At 62.1% G+C, this 8,356-nt stretch overlaps 1 long non-coding RNA gene across 1 annotated transcript; it reads right to left on the bottom strand.

The window, feature by feature from the left end:
- Nucleotides 1-1,193: 1,193 nt before the first annotated feature.
- Nucleotides 1,194-3,609, bottom strand: LOC142824395 (uncharacterized). Its single transcript, XR_012899292.1, has 5 exons — nucleotides 3,472-3,609; nucleotides 3,083-3,186; nucleotides 2,647-2,769; nucleotides 2,025-2,092; nucleotides 1,194-1,619 (listed from the first exon to the last, which is right to left on the bottom strand). It is a non-coding gene; the product is annotated as an uncharacterized LOC142824395 (long non-coding RNA).
- Between the last annotated feature and the right edge of the window lie 4,747 nt (nucleotides 3,610-8,356).

Genomic DNA, 8,356 nt, shown 5'->3' with positions numbered 1-8,356 from the left:
CCTGCCCTGCCCTGGCAGCGCGTCCTTACCTCTCCCACCCGCACGGTGTTGCTATGCGCCAGGACCCATCTCTCCTTATAGTAGTGCCTGCACCACAGGTCCTCTGCCTGGTGGATGTTGAGGCCTGCAAGAGACAAACCAGGGTGATTCTGCTGGCAGGTCTGAGCCCTTCCCCTCCCACGGGTCCCTGCAGGCATCCCTGGGCAAATGGAGGGGCACAGGGGGCAGGACGGGAACACAGAGGGACGCATCCTCCCTTGGGCCAGTCTGGGGGAAAAGGGCTGGGTCCCCTCCCCCCGCCGCCGGCACCCTCAGGGTGTCCCTGGGGCCCAGGTCCCGGCTGGGTTCCTTACCCCTGTGGTGCAGGAGGAGTCGGTACAGGCTGTGCACCCCCTTCCGGGCCAGCCGGCTGACGTCTTCGGATGGGTCCGAAATAAAAAGGCCCAGCTGGGCCACGTGGTGACCCATCCTCGGCCAGTCGGCGGAGTTCTGAGGGGAGAGAAGAGGGGGGGTCCCTCAGCATCCTGGGGCTGCACGTCCCATGCTAACGGCCGCCGAGGCGGTTCTGAGCTCGGGGACGGACAGAGACACCTCCCGGGGCGGGGCGGGGCGGGGCGGGGCCGTCCTTGCGAGGAGACAACCCTGAGCAATGGCCCCGACTGAAGGGTCACTCCGGGGGTGGAACAAGGGATCCACTGACGGCCACTCCCCAGTCTGGGGCCCAGGTGCCCCCCGGAAAGGCCCAGGGTCGCCCCTCCCCGGGGAAAGGAGAACGCGGCCCATTCCCGGCCCATTCCCAGCTCTGCCTCCCGGGGACGCTCCCAGCCCCACGCCCTGCAGCCCCAGACCCCCCGGCTCCGAGGTCACTTACCTCAAACCCCGGGAGGGTGGTGGCGACTCCCAGCAGGGCCGTGGTGCTGCCAAGGGCCCTGGCTCGCTCCTGGGGCAGGCGGGACTCCAGCCACGGGCTCAGGTGCTGGGGGGGAAAGAGGCAGGTCAGGACCCGTAGGGAGGCGCCGGTTCTGGGCAGAGCCTGGGGCTCCTCTCAGACTGTGCCCCCCCCCACGCCCAGCCACTGACACAGCTCCTCTCTCGGCCCCCCGAGGAAGCAGGGACAATGGCCCCGTCCCCCCCACGGGGCTCACCTCCATGATCAGCTGCAGCCTGGCGGTGTCTGGGGACTCGGCGAGGAGGCTTGCCAGTAGGGCCTGGAGGTCGACGGGAAGGGCCCGGATGAACTGCTGCAAGACAAGGGGGAGCCCTGGGTCAGAGGGGGGTTGGGGAATCCAGGCCACCCGCTGGCTCCGGGGTGCAGCCTTGAGCAGGGTCTGAGCCGCCTCGCAGAGCAGGGAGGAGCCCAGGCTGGGCATGGAAGGGACGGGCCCCCAGGGAGAGCAACGGGAAACCTGGAGGGAAGGATCCAAACCTGCAGCTTCTTCTCTCCCTCTGCCCCCACCCCCACTCCTCTCTGGAGCTCCAGCCCAGCCCGGGAGCAGGGCCCGGAGGGACGTACCTGTGTGTGGATGGGCTCCTGCTGCCAGTCCCCAGACACAGTCTGTCCCACGGCCGCCCTCAGCAGGGGGCTCAGGAGCTGGGCCTGTAGGGGAGGCTGCAAGGTGCTGGCAGGAGAGAGGGGCAGAGACTGTTAATTCAGCAGCAGGGCTGTGTCCAGACTCAGGGGGTTTTTCGGGAAAAGTAGCCTTTTTCCGAAAAAACATCACCTGCGTCTAGACTGCAGTCGCGTTCTTTCGAAATTAAATCGAAAGAACGCGGCTTTTCTTTCCACGGCGGTAAACCTCATTTCACGAGGAAGAACGCCTTCTTTGGAAAGTGCTTCTTTCGAACGAAGGCGTTCTTGAATGGAACTAGGGCTTCTTCGAAAGAGAGCATCCAGACTCACTGGGTGCTCTCTTTCGAAAGAGGCTTGCAGTCTAGACATAGCCCAGGAGACAGAGACTTTCCCACTCCCTGGTCAGGGGATCTGCTCTGGGGGGGAGCCGGCGGGGGGGGGGGGGGGTCGGTACCTGAGGCTGCAGGCGGCGTTGAGGCAGTCGGCCAAGACCAGTGGGGTGGGGGAGTCCTCCATGATCTCCTGTGAGACCCAAGGAGACAAAGGGGCATGTGAGGCTGGGGCCCCCAAGAGACGCTCACACGGCCAGCGCCCCCACCCAGCAGGATCCAACCCCACTGCCTCCCGCTGGCCTGTAGCCCCCCTGCCCGGCACAGGGCCCCTCCCAGCACCCCCCTCCCAAACCGGGACCAGCTCAATCCTTGTCCCCAGGCCGTCTCCTGCCCCTCACTGCCCTGGTGACCAGCCTCTGAACCTCCTCATCCCTGCTCCCCAGGCGCATCCTCAGCAGCCCGCTCTGCTAACCTTCCAGCTCCCCCCCCCCATGGCCCGGGGAGACCCCTCCCTGTTCCGAATCCCCCTCCCTGTCCAGCACCCCAGACCTGCCCCATTTCTGTGTCCCTCCCTCCTCCAGCATCCCCACCCACCCTCCCCATGTCCACCTCCCCCTCCCCCTCCAGCACTCCTGGCCCCACCCATCCCATTTCCAGCACCCCCACCCGCCGCCATGGCCCAGGCAGACCCCTGTACACCCCACGTATCCCCTCCCCTCCTCCCGGCCGCCGCGACTCGCTCACCACGATCCTGGCCATCATGGTGTCCTTGCAGCAGCGCGGCGCCAGGGTGTCCTCGCCCCTTTGGAGGGCGGCGAGGCAGGCGGGGGGGACGGCCAGGAGGAACCGCTGCAGGGCGGCTGGGCTCTGCACCCCAGAGAGAGTCTGTGAGCCTGGGGCCTGCCTGCCCCCCACGGACAGCTGCAGGGCTCAGGCCTCCCAGGAGTGGAGGTGGGAGCTGCCGGTTGTCCAAGCACCCACACTCCCCCCCCAACTGCTTCCTCAGGCTTGTGGGGGCCCAGCTGGTGCATGACAAGAGACCTCAGCTTGGGGGGCCCAGGTCATGCAGGAGAAGGGGCCCCAGGGGGATCCCCAGGGACAAGCCCCTCCCGGAGGGGGGGACGTGCTGGGAAGGGGCCGGACAATCTCGGGTCCCCCCCCGTGTGGAGAAGGTTCCTACCGTGTCCCGGGTGTGGAGCTGCTCTTCAATATCATAGATGGCCCCTTCCTCCACCCGGGAGTCCATCCGCTCCTGGCAGAGCTCCGCCGAGGCGCAGGGGGGCTCTGTGCGGGAGGGAAGGGACCAGGGTGACTCCAGCGGCCAGCAGGGGTCACGCGCCCCCATGTCAGGGACCCAGGGCAGGTTGGGCCCCACACGCCCCTCGCAGGGACCCATCCCCCTTCCACCCTCACATCTGCCAACGCCCTCAGCAGAGCCCCCTCCAGGAACAAGAGAGCCAAGCAGCAGCTCCCGCCCCCATCCATTGCCCTGGCTGTGGGGCAGACACTGGGGCTGCCCCCCCGTGTACTGGGTGAGCCCCTGGGCCCAGCATGTTCACGGCCCCTCACCTGGGTCTGAGCGGCTGCAGGAGGTGGCCCGGCTGCAGCTGGAGGCCCAGGCGCTGCTGCTCACTGAGCTGGACACACAGCTGCAGGGGCTGGTGCGGAGAGGCTGGGGGCTCCCGGAGACTGGCAGGTCCCCGGGGGCCGGGCAGGGCGATGCCCCCAGGTGGTAATGGGGGCTGGGCTCCTGGGGCAGGTGTTTCTCTCCACAGAGGAGGCCCCAGAGCCACCCTACCCGGCTGCCCCGCTGGGCTGGGTCCCGCCTTCCCAGCCGCCTCTGGAGCCAGGTCCGGAGGGGCCTGGCCGGTGGGCGAGTCGCCCCGAGCTGGTGGGATTCAGCTTCCCCGCCCGCGGGGACGGAGGAGCTGCTTCCCACCGGCCCTGGGGCCATCTTCAGGGCTTTCCGGAACCACAGCCTGATGTGTTTGGCCATGCTGCAAATGAGGGGAGCAAAGGGGAGCTTGGGGCGCAGCCTGCAGAGCGAAATCCAGGGGTTCCAGCTCCCCAGAGCGACTGCCCCCAGCCCCCAAATGGCCCCTTGCTTATCGGCTCGGTCTTGCACAGGCACTTCTGGCCCTTGACCGAGGGCTGGGCCTGCCTGGAACCCAGCCGGCCCCGGGCGGGATCCAAACCCCTGGGGGCTCTTACCTTCTGCAAAACGCTGTCCGGATGTGGAACTCACAGAGGACAAAGCAACTGTGAGCAGGAGACGCACCAGAGCTAAAGCAACCGGGGGTCTCCAAAGTCCCCTGGGCCCGCCCCCCCCTTTATCAGCCTGAGATGTGGGTTCCTCTGTGAGGTCACCACCTCCCCACCTGCCCTTTGCCTGATCTGCTGAGGGCTGCCCAAAGCCCCTGTGAGGTCACTGCCCCCCCCACCTCACCCTGCCAGGCAAATGTCCTGCCTCTGGCCACCCCTCTGGGAAGTTGGAGCCATTCCTAGGGGTCCCCCCCACTCCCTGACTGGGCATCCTGCAGCCAGCAGCTCCAGTAGCCCCATAGGCTGCTCCCTGCCCTACACTGCAGGCTTCTTGCACAAGAACTGTTTCACACCGGAGTTCTTGCGCAAAAGGTCTCGTGCAAGAGCACCTCCACCCTGCCATGTGCTTTTGCACAAGAGTGTCCATGGCATTGTGAACGCTTTCTTGTGCAAGAAAGCTCTGATGACCATTTTAGCCATAAAAGTGTCTTGCTCAAGAAGCCCCTGGTGCCCGTCCACGCTGCCTTCTTGCACAACAGCTCTTGCACAAAAGGGGCTTATTCCTCGTGGGGAGAGGAATAACTCCTGTGCAAGAAGCCCTCTTTTCTGATGCTTTACTGCAAATTTACTTGCACAAGAATTCACGTGCAGTGTAGACGCGCCACAAGTTTTTGCACAAGAACAGTTGTTCTTGAGCAAAATGCCTGCAGTGCAGACGTGGCCTTGGTGTCACCCAGCACTGGACTTCCTGGCCAGGAGCAAGAGTTAGAGCCTCCCACTCGCCCCGCTGCCTCTCACGGGCTCCCGTCCGGCCCCAGCCCTGGGCTTTGCCCTAGCGCATCCCAGCAAGGCCTCTGGCCTGCACTAGACCCATTGACATGTGGAGAATCCACCACTGCCCTGGGGCGCTTTTGTCTATGGGACTCGGACTCACAGCTGAGCATGGAGCCTGATTTCTCCCAGGACTTGGGCTCTTTCCTGGCCAGGCCCTGGAACTGGTTCCACCTTTGTCTGCCAGGGACCGATACTGTCTCTCCAGGGAGGCCCTGCAGTGCAGGCACCTTCCTTTCCCCCCTCGGGAGCAGTCATTGTTCTGCACCCCACAAAGCAGTTCGAACTAGGGGGGTAATGTATGCATACCAAACTTGCTAATGAAGCCCGGGATTTGAATTTCCCGGGCTTCATTAGCATAAAGCCGGCGCCGCCATTTTTAAAAAGCCGGCTAGTGCGAAACCCGTGCCGCACGGCTACACGCGGCACGGGCTAGATAGTTCTGACTACGTAGCCATTCCGAACTATCTGTACTCCTCGTTCCACGGCACGGGGTTCGCACTAGCCGGCTTTTAAAAATGGCGGCACCGGCTTTATGCTAATAAAGCCCGGGAAATTCAAATCCCGGGCTTCATTAGCAAGTTCGGTATGCATACATTACCCCCCTAGTTCGAACTAGCGGGGTAGTGTAGACATACCCCCTGAGACTCACTGGTGCTGGCTCACCCCCTGTCCTGCTCGTGGCTCCGTTGTCCTCCTCCCCACAGCCCCCCCCCAGCTCTAAATGCTGCTCACATCAGTTCCCCTTCCCCGTGGCCAGGCCCTGCAGGGCTCTGGGGGCTGGTTTGCTGCCCTCAGCCCTGCAGTAGCCTGCTCCCCAGTTTGCAGCCCCTCCCATCATGAGTGGGGTCTCCTGGTACCGGAGGGAGGACGGGGGCAGACCAGGAAGGTTAATTTGATGTTGCAGCGGCAGGAAAAGGAGGGGTGGCGCAGAGGAGCTGTCAGTACATTATCCCAATATGCCATCCCAGTGCAGGCGTCGCACTCAGCTCTACCTGCAGAAGAGTCTATATCTGCGGTGAGCAGAAAGGGGGTCTAGGACACACACACAAGTAGCCCCAGAACCACGCAGGAGCAGAGTCGTTCTGCGAAAGGGAGAGGTTTATTGGGTCTGCGAGGGCGGCCGTAGGGGGGTGTCGTGTGTGTGCCACTCATCTCCGTCTGGGCAGCGGCACCGGTCGGGCTCAGAACTGGGCACAGGACCCGACCACGGCACCATCGATCTCCAGTGTATCGATCTGCTGGAAGCCGCGGCAGAGCTGAATTGCAGAACGGCTGCCCATTGGCAAAGACCTTGAAATGCTGGTTCCTGCAGCCGATGGAGAGGAACCCACTCCTCCTGGGGGGAGGAGCAGCCAAGAGAGGGACCCACTCAGACCGGTCTGGCAGCGTGACGTAGTGGAACCAGCGCTGCCTAGGTAGGGTTTTACCTCCCCCCAGTCTGCTTCTGAGACCGAGTTACCCCCTCTGCCCCATGGGCTAACAACAAGGCACTTTACAAACATTCTCTGTGTCATCGGCATTGTATGAAGGAGGAAACTGAGGCATGGAGCAGCATCTGATTTATATAGCTCGAGCCAATCCCCACCCCTCTCGGTCTGCAGGAAAAGAAGCCAAGTGCTCTTGTTCCCACTACTCCTCCATTCCCCTGCTTCCACCTGATGTCAAATACACAAAGCTCACTACTTCTTCTTTCCTGCACTTAAGCCAAGCAGATCAGGATGGGGAGGAGACATGAGGGAGCCCCCAGGCTCTTGCTCTCTCTCGCACATACACACACATATATTACTTTAGAAAATGCCAGGTGTGAGCTAGAGGAGAATCTCCATTAACTGTTAGCACTATAGGGCATATGATACATACATAAAGCATTTACAGTCCATCCAGCAGAGGGCAACAATACACCCCGCACACATGTAGCTCCCCCTCCTTTTCCAAATGCCCCAAGATTTAAACTACTGGAGACTACCCATTAGCTGTTAGTTGTATAGGAACTATGGGTATGTCTACACTACAAAGTTAATTCGAACTAACAGCCGTTAGTTGGAATTAACTTTCATAGGTGCTACTCATACAAACCGCTAGTCTGGACTTAATTCGAACTAGGTAAACCTCATTCTATCAGGAGTAACGCCAAATTCGAATTCAGTAGTTGGAATTAAGGGCTGTGTAGCCACTTAATTCGAAGTAGCTGGAGCCCAGCCCTCCCCAGGTTCCCCTGGTGGCTGCTCTGGGCCAAAGCAGGAAAACTCCTCTCCTCTCCCCAGCCCTGGGGCCCTTAAAGGGGTAGACTCTGGCCAGACGGCACTTGCCAGAGCCAGCCCTGCCAGCAGTCTCTGCCCCGAACCAGGGGCTGCAGGATGAGCCAGGCAGCCAGTGCCAGCGAGCCGTCCCCCCGCCCAGTCCCCCAGCACCCAGGGGCCAGCCAGGGGCCGTAGATGGCGCGCACCCTCCTGGTCTAGTGTGGAGGTCATGGACCTCATTGAGGTTTGGGGGCAGGCCCCCAGCGTCCATGATCTCTGTACTAGGAGGAGGAACGTGGCCGTCTACGGGCGCATAGCGGCCGCCATGGCCCGAAAGGGACACAGGCCACCCAGGAGCAGGTGCACCTGAAAGTAAAACAGCTGCGGCAGGCGTACGCCAGGGCCACCAGGGGCGGCGCCGCAGCAGGGGCTGCCACCTGCCCCTACTTCCCTGCCCTCGACCGACTCTTGGGGGGCGGGGCGGTCCGTGCCAGCCCGGGAGGCAGCGAGCCGGGACTGGAGGGCCCTGACCTGGGCACACCGGAGGGGCCACCACAAGGAGTTCCAGCACTGGAGTCGGCAGGGTCATCCAGGGAGACCGTACCGGGTAAGTAGTTCGAATTAAGTAGTTCGGGGGAGGAGGCGGGAGGGAGACCAGGGACCGCGCACGTGGGCCATGCCTCCCATGGATCACACAGACACCTGTGCACGTGCAAGCACATGCCACGCCACGCTCCAGCTGCGTGACACCCAGGGGCCGTGGCCCAATAGGCACATGCATGTCTGAAGAGACCTGACATGCTCCTGACCCTGGGGCGGTACCACAACTTCACGAGTTTTGCTTACAACACACCTGTTGATACAACCTAGAATCATATTTGCTTTTTTTGCAACAGCATCACACTGTTGACTCATATTCAACTTGTGGTCCACTATGACCCCTAGATCTCTTTCCACCATGCTCCTTCCTAGACAGTCGCTTCCCATCTTGTATGTATGGAACTGATTGTTCCTTCCTAAGTGGAGCACTTTGCATTTCTCTTTCTTAAACCTCATCCTGTTTACCTCTGACCATTTCTCTAACTTGCTAAGGTCATTTTGAATTATGTCCCTCTCCT

Source organism: Pelodiscus sinensis, unplaced genomic scaffold (genome assembly GCF_049634645.1).
Source record: "Pelodiscus sinensis isolate JC-2024 unplaced genomic scaffold, ASM4963464v1 ctg114, whole genome shotgun sequence".
Taxonomy (NCBI): domain Eukaryota; kingdom Metazoa; phylum Chordata; order Testudines; family Trionychidae; genus Pelodiscus; species Pelodiscus sinensis.
This window is presented reverse-complemented; position numbering and strand designations above follow the sequence as displayed.